Source organism: Cervus elaphus, chromosome 24, assembly GCF_910594005.1.
Source record: "Cervus elaphus chromosome 24, mCerEla1.1, whole genome shotgun sequence".
In the NCBI taxonomy this organism is placed as follows: domain Eukaryota; kingdom Metazoa; phylum Chordata; class Mammalia; order Artiodactyla; family Cervidae; genus Cervus; species Cervus elaphus.
In genome coordinates this window covers 1,016,949-1,033,342 of record NC_057838.1, presented here as the reverse complement: position 1 = coordinate 1,033,342, position 16,394 = coordinate 1,016,949, and positions in this window count along the sequence as shown.

Genomic DNA, 16,394 nt, shown 5'->3' with positions numbered 1-16,394 from the left:
ACGAAAGGATGTCTGAATCCCCTGTGGAGACCAAAGAGAAAGACCTAGTTCCCCACCTCATCGCGACCGGAGGCCTCACATCCTTTGAAAACTCCAGAGGTACGCGGAGATCAGTGCCTCCAAAGGAGACGATGCCTGACTCCTCGTGAAACTTGATAGGAGTCCCAGGATTCCTGTGGCACGTGGAAAGGGACCCTTGGTCTCCCGCCTCAGCTGGAGAGGCGTCCCAATTGCCCTGCCAAGCCTCGAGGAGAATCCCGAGTTGTCCCTCGCAACTAGGCAGGAGTCCTGACGTCGCTGAACAAACACGTGGGTGGAAGGTCCATCCCCGTCGTAACTCGAGAATATATCCCAGGTTCCCGCCGCAACTCGAGAAAAACCATGAGACTTCCCCCTCGCCGAGAGATGAGGCCCGATTCCCCTGCACTGCGTGCAGAGCAATTCCGTGTTGCACATCACACATGAAAGGAGCCTTGATTTCCTTGATGGCACTCCAGAGAAACCCCAAGAACTCTGTTTCAAGGTTGAGGGATCCTGAGGTCACTGTAGCAACACGAAAGAGCTCCGTGGACCAAAAATCAACTCGAGATGAGAGGTTAGTCCCTGGCTTCGACTCCAGAGGAATACCACCTTACCACAAGCACCTCAAGAGGAGGCTTCTCTCAGCTCTAGGTATGCGAGAGGGACCCTGAGTTTGCGGCCTCAAGTGGAATGGACACCGCGATGCCCTGACTCGAAATAAGGCCGGATATCCCTGCAGTGACTTGAATGCAGCCTCGTCTTGCATCTCCCAAGACGAAAGGATGTCTGAATCCCCTGTGGAGACCACAGAGAAAGACCTAGTTCCCCATCTCATCGCGACCGGAGGCCTCACATCCTTTGAAAACTCCAGAGGTACGCGGAGATCAGTGCCTACAAAGGAGACGATGCCTGACTCCTCTGAAACATGATAGGAGTCCCAGGATTCCTGTGGCACGTGGAAAGGGACCCTTGGTCTCCCGCCTCAGCTGGAGAGGCGTCCCAATTGCCCTGCCAAGCCTCGACGAGAATCCCGAGTTGTCCCTCACAACTAGGCAGGAGTCCTGACGTCGCTGAACAAACACGTGTGTGGAAGGGCCATCCCCGTCGTAACTCGAGAATATACCCCAGGTTCCCGCCGCAACTCGAGAAAAACAATGAGACTTCCCCCTCGCCACGAGATGAGGCCCGATTGCCCTGCACTGCGTGCAGAGCAATTCCGTGTTTCACATCACACATGAAAGGAGCCTTGATTTCCTTGATGGCACTCCAGAGAAACCCCAAGAACACTGTTTCAAGGCTGGAGGCATCCTGAGGTCCATGTAGCAGCACGAAAGAGCTCCGTGGACCATGAATCAACTCGAGATGAGAGGTTAGTCCCTGGCTTCGACTCCAGAGGAATACCACCTTACCACAAGCACCTCAAGAGGAGGCTTCTCTCAGCTCTAGGTATGTGAGAGGGACCCTGAGTTTGCGGCCTCAAGTGGAATGGACACTGCAATGCCCTGACGCAAAGTAAGGCCGGATATCCCTGCAGTGACTTGAATGCAGGCTCGTCTTGCATCTCCCAAGATGAAAGGATGTCTGAATCCCCTGTGGAGACCACGGAGAAAGACCTAGTTCCCCACCTCATCGCGACCGGAGGCCTCACATCCTTTGAAAACTCCAGAGGTACGCGGAGATCAGTGCCTCCAAAGGAGAAGATGCCTGACTCCTCGTGAAACTTGATAGGAGTCCCAGGATTCCTGTGGCACGTGGAAAGGGACCCTTGGTCTACCGCCTCAGCTGGAGAGGCGTCCCAATTGCCCTGCCAAGCCTCGAGGAGAATCCCGAGTTGTCCCTCGCAACTAGGCAGGAGTCTGACGTCGCTGAACAAACACCTGTGTGGAAGGGCCATCCCCGTCGTTACTGGAGAATATACCCAAGCTTCCAATCGCAACTCAAGAAAAACCATTAGACTTTCCCTTCGCCGCAAAATGAGGCCCGATACCCTGCACTGCGTGCAGAGCAATTCCGTGTTGCACATCACACATGAAAGGAGCCTTGATTTCCTTGATGGCACTCCAGAGAAACCCCAAGAACACTGTTTCAAGGCTAGAGGGATCCTGAGCTCACTGTAGCAACACGAAAGAGCTCCGTGGACCAAAAATCAACTCGAGATGAGAGGTTAGTCCCTGGCTTCGACTCCAGAGGAATACCACCTTACCACAAGCACCTCAAGAGGAGGCTTCTCTCAGCTCTAGCTATGTTCTGAGTTTGCGGCCTCAAGTGGAATGGACACCGCGATGCCCTCACTCGAAATAAGGCCGAATATCCCTGCAGTGACTTGAATGCAGGCTCGTCTTGCATCTCCCAAGACGAAAGGATGTCTGAATCACCTGTGTAGACCACAGAGAAAGACCTAGTTCCCCACCTCATCGCGACCGGAGGCCTCATATCCTTTGACAACTCCAGAGGTACGCGGAGATCAGTGCCTCCAAAGGAGACGATGCCTGACTCCTCGTGAAACTTGATAGGAGTCCCAGGATTCCTGTGGCACGTGGAAAGGGACCTTTGGTCTCCCGCCTCAGCTGGAGAGGCATCCCAAAGGCCTTGCCAAGCCTCGAGGAGAATCCCGAGTTGTCCCTCGCAACAAGGCAGGAGTCCTGCCATCGCTGAACAAACACGTGTGTGTAAGGGCCATCCACGTCGTAACTCGAGAATATACCCCAGGTTCCCGCCGCAACTCGAGAAAAACCATGAGACTTCCCCCTCGCCGTGAGATGAGGCCTGATTCCCCTGCCCTGCGTGCAGAGCAATTCCGTGTTGCACATCACACATGAAAGGAGCCTTGATTTCCTTGGTGGCACTCCAGAGAAACCCCAAGGACACTGTTTCAAGGCTAGAGGGATCCTGAGGTCACTGTAGCAACACGAAAGAGATCCGTTGACCAAAAATCAACTCGAGATGAGAGGTTAGTCCCTGGCTTCGACTCCAGAGGAATACCACCTAACCACAAGCACCTCAAGAGGAGGCTTCTCTCAGCTCTAGGTATGTGAGAGGGACCCTGAGTTTGCGGCCTCAAGTGGAATGGACACCGCGATGCCCTGAGTCGAAATAAGGCCGGATATCCCTGAAGTGACTTGAATGCAGGCTCGTCGTGCATCTCCCAAGACGAAAGGATGTCTGAATCCCCTGTGGAGACCACAGAGAAAGACCTAGTTCCCCACCTCATCGCGACCGGAGGCCTCACATCCTTTGAAAACTCCAGAGGTACTCGGAGATCAGTGCCTCCAAAGGAGACGATGCCTGACTCCTCGTGAAACTTGATAGGAGTCCCAGGATTCCTGTGGCACGTGGAAAGGGACCCTTGGTCTCCCGCCTCAGCTGGAGAGGCGTCCCAATTGCCCTGCCAAGCCTCGAGGAGAATCCCGAGTTGTCCCTCACAACTAGGCAGGAGTCCTGACTTCGCTGAACAAACACGTGGGTGGAAGGGCCATCCCCGTCGTAACTCGAGAATATACCCCAGGTTCCCGCCGCAACTCGAGAAAAACCATGAGACTTCCCCCTCGCCGAGAGATGAGGCCCGATTCCCCTGCACTGCGTGCAGAGCAATTCCGTGTTGCACATCACACATGAAAGGAGCCTTGATTTCCTTGATGGCACTCCAGAGAAACCCCAAGAACACTGTTTCAAGGCTAGAGGGATCCTGAGGTCACTGTAGCAACACAAAAGAGCTCCGTGGACCAAAATTCAACTCGAGATGAGAGGTTAGTCCCTGGCTTCGACTCCAGAGGAATACCACCTTACCACAAGCACCTCAAGAGGAGGCTTCTCTCAGCTCTAGCTATGTGAGAGGGACCCTGAGTTTGCGGCCTCAAGTGGAATGGACACCGCGATGCCCTGACTCGAAATAAGGCCGGATATCCCTGCAGTGACTTGAATGCAGGCTCGTCTTGCATCTCCCAAGACGAAAGGATGTCTGAATCCCCTGTGGAGACCACAGAGAAAGACCAAGTTCCCCACCTCATCGCGACCGGAGGCCTCACATCCTTTGAAAACTCCAGAGGTACGCGGAGATCAGTGCCTCCAAAGGAGATGATGCCTGACTCCTCGTGAAACTTGATAGGAGTCCCAGGATTCCTGTGGCACGTGGATAGGGACCCTTGGTCTCCCGCCTTAGCTGGAGAGGCGTCCCAATTGCCCTGCCAAGCCTCGAGGAGAATCCTGAGTTGTCCCTCGCAACTAGGCAGGAGTCCTGACGTCGCTGAACAAACACGTGTGTGGAAGGGCTATCCCCGTCGTAACTCGAGAATATACCCCAGGTTCCCGCCGCAACTGGAGAAAAACCATGAGACTTTCCTCTCGCCACGAGATGAGGCCCGATTCCCCTGCACTGCGTGCAGAGCAATTCCGTGTTGCACATCACACATGAAAGGAGCCTTGATTTCCTTGATGACACTCCAGAGAAACCCCAAGAACACTGTTTCAAGGCTAGCGGGATCCTGAGGTCACTGTTGCAAAATGAAAGAGCTCCGTGGACCAACAATCACCTCGAGATGAGAGGTTAGTCCCTGGATTCGACTCCAAAGGAATACCACCTTACCACAAGCACCTCAAGAGGAGGCTTCTCTCAGCTCTAGGTATGTGAGAGGGACCCTGAGTTTGCGGCCTCAAGTGGAATGGACACCGCGATGCCCTGACTCGAAATAAGGCCGGATATCCCTGCAGTGACTTGAATGCAGGCTCGTCTTGCATCTCCCAAGATGAAACGATGTCTGAATCCCCTGTGGAGGCCACAGAGAAAGACCTAGTTCCCCACCTCATGGCGACCGGAGGCCTCACATCCTTTGAAAATTCCAGAGGTACATGGAGATCAGTGACTCCAAAGGAGACGATGCCTGACTCCTCGTGAAACTTGATAGGAGTCCCAGGATTCCTGTGGCACGTGGAAAGGGACCCTTGGTCTCCCGCCTCAGCTGGAGAGGCGTCCCAATTGCCCTGCCAAGCCTCGAGGAGAATCCCGAGTTGTTCCTCGCAACTAGGCAGGAGTCCTGCCGTCGCTGAACAAACACGTGGGTGGAAGGGCCATCCCCGTCGTAACTCGAGAATATACCCCAGGTTCCCGCCGCAACTCGAGAAAAACCATGAGACTTCCCCCTCGCCGCGAGATGAGGCCCGATTCCCCTGCACTGCGTGCAGAGCAATTCCGTGTTGCACATCACATGTGAAAGGAGCCTTGATTTCCTTGATGGCACTCCAGAGAAACCCCAAGAACACTGTTTCAACGCTAGAGGGATCCTGACGTCACTGTAGCAACACGAAAGAGTTCCGTGGACCAAAAATCAACTCGATTTGAGGGGTTAGTCCCTGTCTTCGACTTCAGAGGAATACCACCTTACCACAAGCACCTCAAGAGGAGGCTTCTCTCAGCTCTAGGTATGTGAGAGGGACCCTGAGTTTGCGGCCTCAAGTGGAATGGACACCGCGATGCCCTGGCTCGAAATAAGGCCGGAAATCCCTGCAGTGACTTGAATGCAGGCTCGTCTTGCATCTCCGAAGATGAAAGGATGTCTGAATCCCCTGTGGAGACCACAGAGAAAGACCTAGTTCCCCACCTCATGGCGACCGGAGGCCTCACATCCTTTGAAAACTCCAGAGGTACGCGGAGATCAGTGCCTCCAAAGGAGACGATGCCTGACTCCTCGTGAAACTTGATAGGAGTCCCAGGATTCGTGTGGCACGTGGAAAGGGACCCTTGGTCTCCCGCCTCAGCTGGAGAGGCGTCCCAATTGCCCTGCCAAGCCTCGAGGAGAATCCCGAGTTGTCCCTCGCAACTAGGCAGGAGTCCTGACATCGCTGAACAAACACGTGTGTGGAAGGGCCGTCCCCGTCGTAACTCGAGAATATACCCCAGGTTCCCGCCGCAACTCGAGAAAAACCATGAGACTTCCCCCTCGCCGCGAGATGAGGCTCGATTCTCCTGCACTGCATGCAGAGCAATTCCGTGTTGCACATCACACATGAAAGGAGCCTTGATTTCTTTGGTGGTACTCCAGAGAAACCCCAAGAACACTGCTTCAAGGTTGAGGGATCCTGAGGTCACTGTAGCAACACGAAAGAGCTCCGTGGACCACAAATCAACTCGAGATGAGAGGTTAGTCCCTGGCTTCGACTCCAGAGGAATACCACCTTACCACAAGCACCTCAAGAGGAGGCTTCTCTCAGCTCTAGGTATGTGAGAGGGACCCTGATTTTGCGGCCTCAAGTGGAATGGACACCGCGATGCCCTGACTCGAAATAAGGCCGAATATCACTGCAGTGACTTGAATGCAGGCTCGTCTTCCCTCTCCCAAGATGAAAGGATGTCTGAATCACATGTGTAGACCACAGAGAAAGACCTAGTTCCCTACCTCATCGCAACCGGAGGCCTCACATCCTTTGAAAACTCCAGAGGTACGCGGAGATCAGTGCCTCCAAAGGAGACGATGCCTGACTCCTCGTGAAACTTGATAGGAGTCCCAGGATTCCTGTGGCACGTGGAAAGGGACACTTGGTCTCCCGCCTCAGCTGGAGAGGCGTCCCATTTGCCCTGCCAAGCCTCGAGGAGTATCCCGAGTTGTCCCTCGCAACTAGGCAGGAGTCCTGACGTCGCTGAACTAACACGTGTGTGGAAGGGCCATCCCTGTTGTAACTCGAGAATATACCCCAGGTTCCCGCCGCAACTCGAGAAAAACCATGAGACTTCCCCCTCGCCGCAAAATGAGGCCTGATTCCCCTGCACTGCGTGCAGAGCAATTCCGTGTTGCACATCACACATGAAAGGAGCCTTGATTTCCTTGATGGCACTCCAGAGAAACCCCAAGAACACTGTTTCAAGGCTACAGGGAAACTGAGGTCACTAGAGCAACACGAAAGAGCTCCGTGGACCAAAAATCAACTCGAGATGAGAGGTTAGTCCCTGGCTTCGACTCCAGAGGAATACCACCTTACCACAAGCACCCCAAGAGCAGGCTTCTCTCAGCTCTAGGTATGTGAGAGGGACCCTGAGTTTGCGGCCTCAAGTGGAATGGACACCGCGATGCCCTGACTCGAAATAAGGCCGGATATCCCTGCAGTGACTTCAATGCAGGCTCGTCTTGCATCTCCCAAGACGAAAGGATGTCTGAATCCCCTGTGGAGACCACAGAGAAAGACCTAGTTCCCCACCTCATGGCGACCGGAGGCCTCACATCCTTTGAAAACTCCAGAGGTACGCGGAGATGAGTGCCTCCAAAGGAGACGATGCCTGACTCCTCGTGAAACTTGATAGGAGTCCCAGGATTCCTGTGGCACGTGGAAAGGGACCCTTGGTCTCCCGCCTCAGCTGGAGAGGCGTCCCAATTGCCCTGCCAAGCCTCGAGGAGAATCCCGAGTTGTCCCTCGCAACTAGGCAGGAGTCCTGACGTCGCTGAACAAACACGTGGGTGGAAGGGCCATCCCCGTCGTAACTCGAGAATATACCCCAGGTTCCCGCCGCAACTCGAGAAAAACCATGAGACTTCCCCCTCGCCGCGAGATGAGGCCCGATTCCCCTGCACTGCGTGCAGAGCAATTCCGTGTTGCACATCACACATGAAAGGACCCTTGATTTCCTTGATGGCACTCCAGAGAAACCCCAAGAACACTGTTTCAAGGCTAGAGGTATCCTGAGGTCACTGTAGCCACACGAAAGAGCTCCGTGGACCAAAAATCAACTCGAGATGAGAGGTTAGTCCCTGGCTTCGACTCCAGAGGAATACCACCTTACAACAAGCACCTCAAGGGGAGGCTTCTCTCAGCTCTAGCTATGTGCTGAGTTTGCGGCCTCAAGTGGAATAGACACCGCGATGCCCTGACTCGAAATAAGGCCGGATATCCCTGCAGTGACTTGAATGCAGGCTCGTCTTGCATCTCCCAAGACGAAAGGATGTCTGAATCCCCTGTGGAGACCACAGAGAAAGACCTAGTTCCCCACCGCATGGCGACCGGAGGCCTCACATCCTTTGAAAACTTCAGAGGTACGCGGAGATCAGTGCCTCCAAAGGAGACGATGCCTGACTCCTCGTGAAACTTGATAGGAGTCCCAGGATTCCTGTGCACGTGGAACGGGACCCTTAGTCTCCCGCCTCAGCTGGAGAGGCGTCCCAATTGCCCTGCCAAGCCTCGAGGAGAATCCCGAGTTGTCCCTCGCAACTAGGCAGGAGTCCTGCCGTCGCTGAACAAACACGTGGTTGGAAGGGCCATCCCCGTCTTAACTCGAGAATATACCCCAGGTTCCCGCCGCAACTGGAGAAAAACCATGAGACTGCCCCCTCGCCACGAGATGAGGCCCGATTCCCCTGCACTGCGTGTAGAGCAATTCCGAGTTGCACATCACACATGAAAGGAGCCTTGATTTTCTTGATGGCACTCCAGAGAAACCCCAAGAACACTGTTTCAAGGTTGAGGGATCCGGAGGTCACTGTAGCAACACGAAAGAGCTCCGTGGACCAAAAATCAACTCGAGATGAGAGGTTAGTCCCTGGCTTCGAATCCAGAGGAATACCACCTTACCACAAGCACCTCAAGAGGAGGCTTCTCTCAGCTCTAGGTATGTGAGAGGGACCCTGAGTTTGCGGCCTCAAGTGGAATGGAGACCGCGATGCCCTGACTCGAAATAAGGCCGGATATCCCTGCAGTGACTTGAATGCAGGCTCGTCTTCCATCTCCCAAGACGAAAGGATGTCTGAATCCCCTGTGGAGACCACGGAGAAAGACCTAGTTCCCCACCTCATCGCGACCGGAGGCCTCACATCCTTTGAAAATTCCAGAGGTACGCGGAGATCAGTGCCTCCAAAGGAGACGATGCCTGACTCCTCGTGAAACTTGATAGGAGTCCCAGGATTCCTGTGGCACGTGGAAAGGGACCCTTGGTCTCCCGCCTCAGCTGGAGAGGCGTCCCAATTGCCCTGCCAAGCCTCGAGGAGAATCCCGAGTTGTCCCTCGCAACTAGGCAGGAGTCCTGACGTCGCTGAACAAACACGTGTGTGGAAGGGCCATCCCCGTGGTAACTCGAGAATATACCCCAGGTTCCCGCCGCAACACGAGAAAAACCATGAGACTTCCCCCTCGCGGGAAAATGAGGTCCGATACCCTGCAGTTCGTGCAGAGCAATTCCGTGTTGCACATCACACATGAAAGGAGCCTTGATTTCCTTGATGGCACTCCAGAGAAACCCCAAGAATACTATTTCAAGGCTAGAGGGATCCGGAGGTCACTGTAGCCACACGAAAAAGCTCCGTGGACCAAAAATCAACTCGAGATGAGAGGTTAGTCCCTGGCTTCGACTCCAGAGGAATACCACCTTACCACAAGCACCTCAACAGGAGGCTTCTCTCAACTCTAGGTATGTGAGAGGGACCCTGAGTTTGCGACCTCAAGTGGAATGGACACCGCGATGCCCTGACTCGAAATAAGGCCGGATATCCCTGCAGTGACTTGAATGCAGGCTCGTCTTGCATCTCCCAAGACGAAAGTATGTCTGAATCCCCTGTGGAGACCACAGAGAAAGACCTAGTTCACCACCTCATCGCGACCGTAGGCCTCACATTCTTTGAAAACTCCAGAGGAACGCGGAGACCAGTGCCTCCAAAGGAGACGATGCCTGACTCCTCGTGAAACTTGATAGGAGTCCCAGGATTCCTGTGGCACGTGGAAAGGGACCCTTGGTCTCCCACCTCAGCTGGAGAGGCGTCCCAATTGCCCTGCCAAGCCTCGAGGAGAATCCCGAGTTGTCCCTCGCAACTAGGCAGGAGTCCTGACGTCGCTGAAGAAACACGTGTGTGGAAGGGCCATCCCCGTCGTAACTCGAGAATATACCCCAGGTTCCCGCCGCAACTCGAGAAAAACCATGAGACTTTCCCCTCGCCGTGAGATGAGGCCCGATTCCCCTGCACTGCGTGCAGAGCAATTCCGTGTTGCACATCACACATGAAAGGACCCTTGATTTCCTTGATGGCACTCCAGAGAAACCCCAAGAACACTGTTTCAAGGCTAGAGGGATCCGAAGGTCACTGTAGCAACATGAAAGAGCTCCGTGGACCAAAAATCAACTCGAGATGAGAGGTTAGTCCCTGGCTTCGACTCCAGAGGAATACCACCTTACCACAAGCACCTCAAGAGGAGGCTTCTCTCAGCCTGAGGTATGTGAGAGGGACCCTGAGTTTGCGGCCTCAAGTGGAATGGAGCCGGCGATGCCCTGGCTCGAAATAAGGCCGGATATCCCTGCAGTGACTTGAATGCAGGCTCGTCTTGCATCTCCCAAGAGGAAAGGATGTCTGAATCCCCTGTGGAGACCACAGAGAAAGACCTAGTTCCCCACCTCATCGCGACCGGAGGCCTCACATCCTTTGAAAACTCCAGAGGTACGCGGAGATCAGTGCCTCCAAAGGAGACGATGCCTGACTCCTCGTGAAACTTGATAGGAGTCCCAGGATTCCTGTGGCACGTGGAAAGGGACCCTTGGTCTCCCGCCTCAGCTGGAGAGGCGTCCCAATTGCCGTGCCAAGCCTCGAGGAGATTCCCGAGCTGTCCCTCGCAACTAGGCAGGAGTCCTGACGTCGCTGAACAAACACGTGGGTGGAAGGGCCATCCCCGTCGTAACTCGAGAATATACCCCAGGTTCCCGCCGCAACTCGAGAAAAACCATGAGACTTCACCCTCGCCGCGAGATGAGGCCCGATTCCCCTGCACTGCGTGCAGAGCAATTCCGTGTTGCACATCACACATGAAAGGAGCCTTGATTTCCTTGATGGCACTCCAGAGAAACCCCAAGAACACTGTTTCAAGGTTGAGGGATCCTGAGGTCACTGTAGCAACACGAAAGAGCTCCGTGGACCAAAAATCAACTCGAGATGAGAGGTTAGTTCCTGGCTTCGAATCCAGAGGAATACCACCTTACCACAAGCACCTCAAGAGGATGCTTCTCTCAGCTCTAGGTATGTGAGAGGGACCCTGAGTTTGCGGCCTCAAGTGGAATGGAGACCGGGATGCCCTGACTCGAAATAAGGCCGGATATCCCTGCAGTGACTTGAATGCAGGCTCGTCTTCCATCTCCCAAGACGAAAGGATGTCTGAATCCCCTGTGGAGACGACGGAGAAACACCTAGTTCCCAACCTCATCGCGACCGGAGGCCTCACATCCTTTGAAAATTCCAGAGGTACGCGGAGATCAGTGCCTCCAAAGGAGATGATGCCTGACTCCTCGTGAAACTTGATAGGAGTCCCAGGATTCCTGTGGCACGTGGAAAGGGACCCTTTTTCTCCCGCCTCAGCTGGAGAGGCGTCCCAATTGCCCTGCCAAGCCTCGAGGAGATTCCCGAGTTGTCCCTCGCAACTAGGCAAGAGTCCTGACGTCGCTGAACAAACACGTGGGTGGAAGGGCCATCCCCGTCGTAACTCGAGAATATACCCCAGGTTCCCGCCGCAACTCGAGAAAAACCATGAGACTTCCCCCTCGCCGCGAGATGAGGCCTGATTCCCCTGCACTGCATGCAGAGCAATTCCGTGTTGCACATCACACATGAAAGGAGCCTTGATTTCCTTGATGGCACTCCAGAGAAACCCCAAGAACACTGCTTCAAGGTTGAGGGATCCTGAGGTCACTGTAGCCACACGAAAGAGCTCCGTGGACCAAAAATCAACTCGAGATGAGAGGTTAGTCCCTGGCTTCAACTCCAGAGGAATACCACCTTACCAAAAGCACCTCAAGAGGAGGCTTCTCTCAGCTCTATGTATGTGAGAGGGACCCTGAGTTTGCGGCCTCAAGTGGAATGGACACCGCGATGCCCTGACTCGAAATAAGGCCGGATATCCCTGCAGTGACTTGAATGCAGGCTCGTCTTGCATCTACCAAGACGAAAGGATGTCTGAATCCCCTGTGGAGACCACAGAGAAAGACCTAGTTCACCACCTCATCGCGACCGGAGGCCTCACATTCTTTGAAAAATCCAGAGGAACGCGGAGATCAGTGCCTCCAAAGGAGACGATGCCTGACTCCTCGTGAAACTTGATAGGAGTCCCAGGATTCCTGTGGCACGTGGAAAGGGACCCTTGGTCTCCCACCTCAGCTGGAGAGGCGTCCCAATTGCCCTGCCAAGCCTCGAGGAGAATCCCGAGTTGTCCCTCGCAACTAGGCAGGAGTCCTGACGTCGCTGAACAAACACGTGGGTGGAAGGGCCATCCCCGTCGTAACTCGAGAATATACCCCAGGTTCCCGCCGCAACTCGAGAAAAACCATGAGACTTCCCCCTCGCCGCGAGATGAGGCCGGATTCCCCTGCACTGCGTGCAGAGCAATTCCGTTTTGCACATCACACATGAAAGGAGCCTTGATTTCCTTGATGGCACTCCAGAGAAACCCCAAGAATACTATTTCAAGGCTAGAGGGATCCGGAGGTCACTGTAGCCACACGAAAAAGCTCCGTGGACCAAAAATCAACTCGAGATGAGAGGTTAGTCCCTGGCTTCGACTCCAGAGGAATACCACCTTACCACAAAAACCTCAAGAGGAGGCTTCTCTCAGCTTTAGGTATGTGAGAGGGACCCTGAGTTTGCGGCCGCAAGTGGAATGGAGACCGCGATGCCCTGACTCGAAATAAGGCCGGATATCCCTGCAGTGACTTGAATGCAGGCTCTTCTTCCATCTCCCAAGACGAAAGGATGTCTGAATCCCATGTGGAGACCACGGAGAAAGACCTAGTTCCCCACCTCATGGCGACCGGAGACCTCACATCCTTTGAAAATTCCAGAGGTACGCGGAGATCAGTGCCTCCAAAGGAGACGATGCCTGACTCCTCGTGAAACTTGATAGGTGTCCCAGGATTCCTGTGGCACGTGGAAAGGGACCCTTGGTCTCCCGCCTCAGCTGGAGAGGCGTCCCAATTGCCCTGCCAAGCCTCGAGGAGATTCCCGAGTTGTCACTCGCAACTAGGCAGGTGTCCTGACGTCGCTGAAGAAACACGTGTGTGGAAGGGCCATCCCCGTCGTAATTCGAGAATACACCCCACGTTCCCGCCGCACCTCGAGAAAAACCATGAGACTTCCCCCTCGCCACGAGATGAGGCCCGATTCCCCTGCACTGCATGCAGAGCAATTCCGTGTTGCACATCACACATGAAAGGAGCCTTGATTTCCTTGATGGCACTCCAGAGAAACCCCAAGAACACTGTTTCAAGGTTGAGTGATCCTGAGGTCACTGTAGCAACACCAAAGAGCTCCGTGGACCAAAAATCAACTCGAGATGAGAGGTTAGTCCCTGGCTTCGACTCCAGAGGAATACCACCTTACCACAAGCACCTCAAGAGGAGGCTTCTCTCAGCTCTAGGTATGTGAGAGGGACCCTGAGTTTGCGGCCTCAAGTGGAATGGAGACCGCGATGCCCTGACTCGAAATAAGGCCGGATATCCCTGCAGTGACTTGAATGCAGGCTCGTCTTCCATCTCCCAAGACGAAAGGATGTCTGAATCCCCTGTGGAGACCACGGAGAAAGACCTAGTTCCCCACCTCATGGGGACTGGAGGCCTCACATCCTTTGAAAATTCCAGAGGTACGCGGAGATCAGTGCCTCCAAAGGAGACGATGCCTGACTCCTCGTGAAACTTGATAGGAGTCCCAGGATTGCTGTGGCACGTGGAAAGGGACACTTGGTCTCCCGCCTCAGCTGGAGAGGCGTCCCAATTTTCCTGCGAAGCCTCGAGGAGATTCCCGAGTTGTCCCTCGCACATAGGCAGGAGTCCTGACGTCGCTGAACAAACACGTGTGTGGAAGGGCCATCCCCGTCGTAACTCGAGAATATACCCCAGGTTCCCGCCGCAACTCGAGAAAAACCATGAGACTTCCCCCTTGCCGCGAGATGAGGCCCGATTCCCCTGCACTGCATGCAGAGCAATTCCGTGTTGCACATCACACATGAAAGGAGCCTTGATTTCCTTGATGGCACTCCAGAGAAACCCCAAGAACACTGTTTCAAGGTTGAGGGATCCTGAGGTCACTGTAGCCACACGAAAGAGCTCCGTGGACCAAAATTCAACTCGAGATGAGAGGTTAGTCCCTGGCTTCGACTCCAGAGGAATACCACCTTACCACAAGCACCTCAAGAGGAGGCTTCTCTCAGCTCTAGGTATGTGAGAGGGACCCTGATTTTGCGGCCTCAAGTGAAATGGACACCGCGATGCCCTGACTCGAAATAAGGCCGGATATCCCTGCAGTGACTTGAATGCAGGCTCGTCTTGCATCTCCCAAGACGAAAGGATGTCTGAATCCCCTGTGGAGACCACAGAGAAAGACCTAGTTCCCCACCTCATCGCGACCGGAGGCCTCACATCCTTTGAAAACTCCAGAGGTACGCGGAGATCAGTGCCTCCAAAGGAGACGATGCCTGACTCCTCGTGAAACTTGATAGGAGTCCCAGGATTCCTGTGGCACGTGGAAAGGGACCCTTGGTCTCCCACCTCAGCTGGAGAGGCGTCCCAATTGCCCTGCCAAGCCTCGAGGAGAATCCCGAGTTGTCCCTCGCAACTAGGCAGGAGTCCTGATGTCGCTGAACAAACACGTGGGTGGAAGGGCCATCCCCGTCGTAACTCGAGAATATACCCCAGGTTCCCGCCGCAACTCGAGAAAAACCATGAGGCTTCCCCCTCGCCACGAGATGAGGCCCGATTCCCCTGCACTGCATGCAGAGTAATTCCGTGTTGTACATCACACATGAAAGGAGCCTTGATTTCCTTGGTGGCACTCCAGAGAAACCCCAAGAACACTGTGTTAAGGCTAGAGGAATCCTGAGGTCACTGTAGCAACACGAAAGAGCTCCGTGGACCAAAAATCAACTCGAGATGAGAGGTTAGTCCCTGGCTTCGACTCCAGAGGAATACCACCTTACCACAAGCACCTCAAGAGGAGGCTTCTCTCAGCTCTAGGTATGTGAGAGGGACCCTGAGTTTGCGGCCTCAAGTGGAATGGAGACCGCGATGCCCTGACTCGAAATAAGGCCGGATATCCCTGCAGTGACTTGAATGCAGGCTCGTCTTGCATCTCCCAAGACGAAGAATGTCTGAATCCCCTGTGGAGACCACAGAGAAAGACCTAGTTCCCCACCTCATCGCGACCGGAGGCCTCATATCCTTTGAAAACTCCAGAGGTACGCGGAGATCAGTGCCTCCAAAGGAGACGATGCCTGACTCCTCGTGAAACTTGATAGGAGTCCCAGGATTGCTGTGGCACGTGGAAAGGGACCCTTGGTCTCCCGCCTCAGCTGGAGAGTCGTCCCAATTGCCCTGCCAAGCCTCGAGGAGAATCCCGACTTGTCCCTCGCAACTAGGCTGGAGTCCTGACGTCGCTGAACAAACACGTGGCTGGAAGGGCCATCCCCGTCGTAACTCGAGAATATACCCCAGGTTCCCGCCGCAACTCGAGAAAAACCATGAGACTTCCCCCTCGCCGCGAGATGAGGCCCGATTCCCCTGCACTGCGTGCAGAGCAATTCCGTGTTGCACATCACACAAGAAAGGAGCCTTGATTTCCTTGATGGCACTCCAGAGAAACCCCAAGAACACTGTTTCAAGGCTAGAGGGATCCTGAGGTCACTGTAGCAACACGAAAGACCTCCGTGGACTAAAAATCAACTCGAGATGAGAGGTTAGTCCCTGGCTTCGACTCCAGAGGAATACCACCTTACCACAAGCACCTCAAGAGGAGGCTTCTCTCAGCTCTAGGTATGTGAGAGGGACCCTGATTATGTGGCCTCAAGTGGAATGGAAACCGCGATGCTCTGACTCGAAATAAGGCCGGATATCCCTGCAGTGACTTGAATGCAGGCTCGTCTTGCATCTCCCAAGACGAAAGTATGTCTGAATCCCCTGTGGAGACCACAGAGAAAGACGTAGTTCACCACCTTATCGCGCCCGGAGGCCTCACATTCTTTGAAAACTCCAGAGGAACGCGGAGATCAGTGCCTCCAAAGGAGACGATGCCTGACTCCTCGTGAAACTTGATAGGAGTCCCAGGATTCCTGTGGCACGTGGAAAGGGACACTTGGTCTCCCACCTCAGCTGGAGAGGCGTCCCAATTGCCCTGCCAAGCCTCGAGGAGAATCCCGAGTTGTCCCTCGCAACTAGGCAGGAGTCCTGACGTCGCTGAACAAACACGTGGGTGGAAGGGCCATCCCCGTCGTAACTCGAGAATATACCCCAGGTTCCCGCCGCAACTCGAGAAAAACCATGAGACTTCCCCCTCGCCGTGAGATGAGGCCCGATTCCCCTGCACTGCATGCAGAGCAATTCCGTGTTGCACATCACACATGAAAGGAGCCTTGATTTCCTTGATGGCACTCCAGAGAAACCC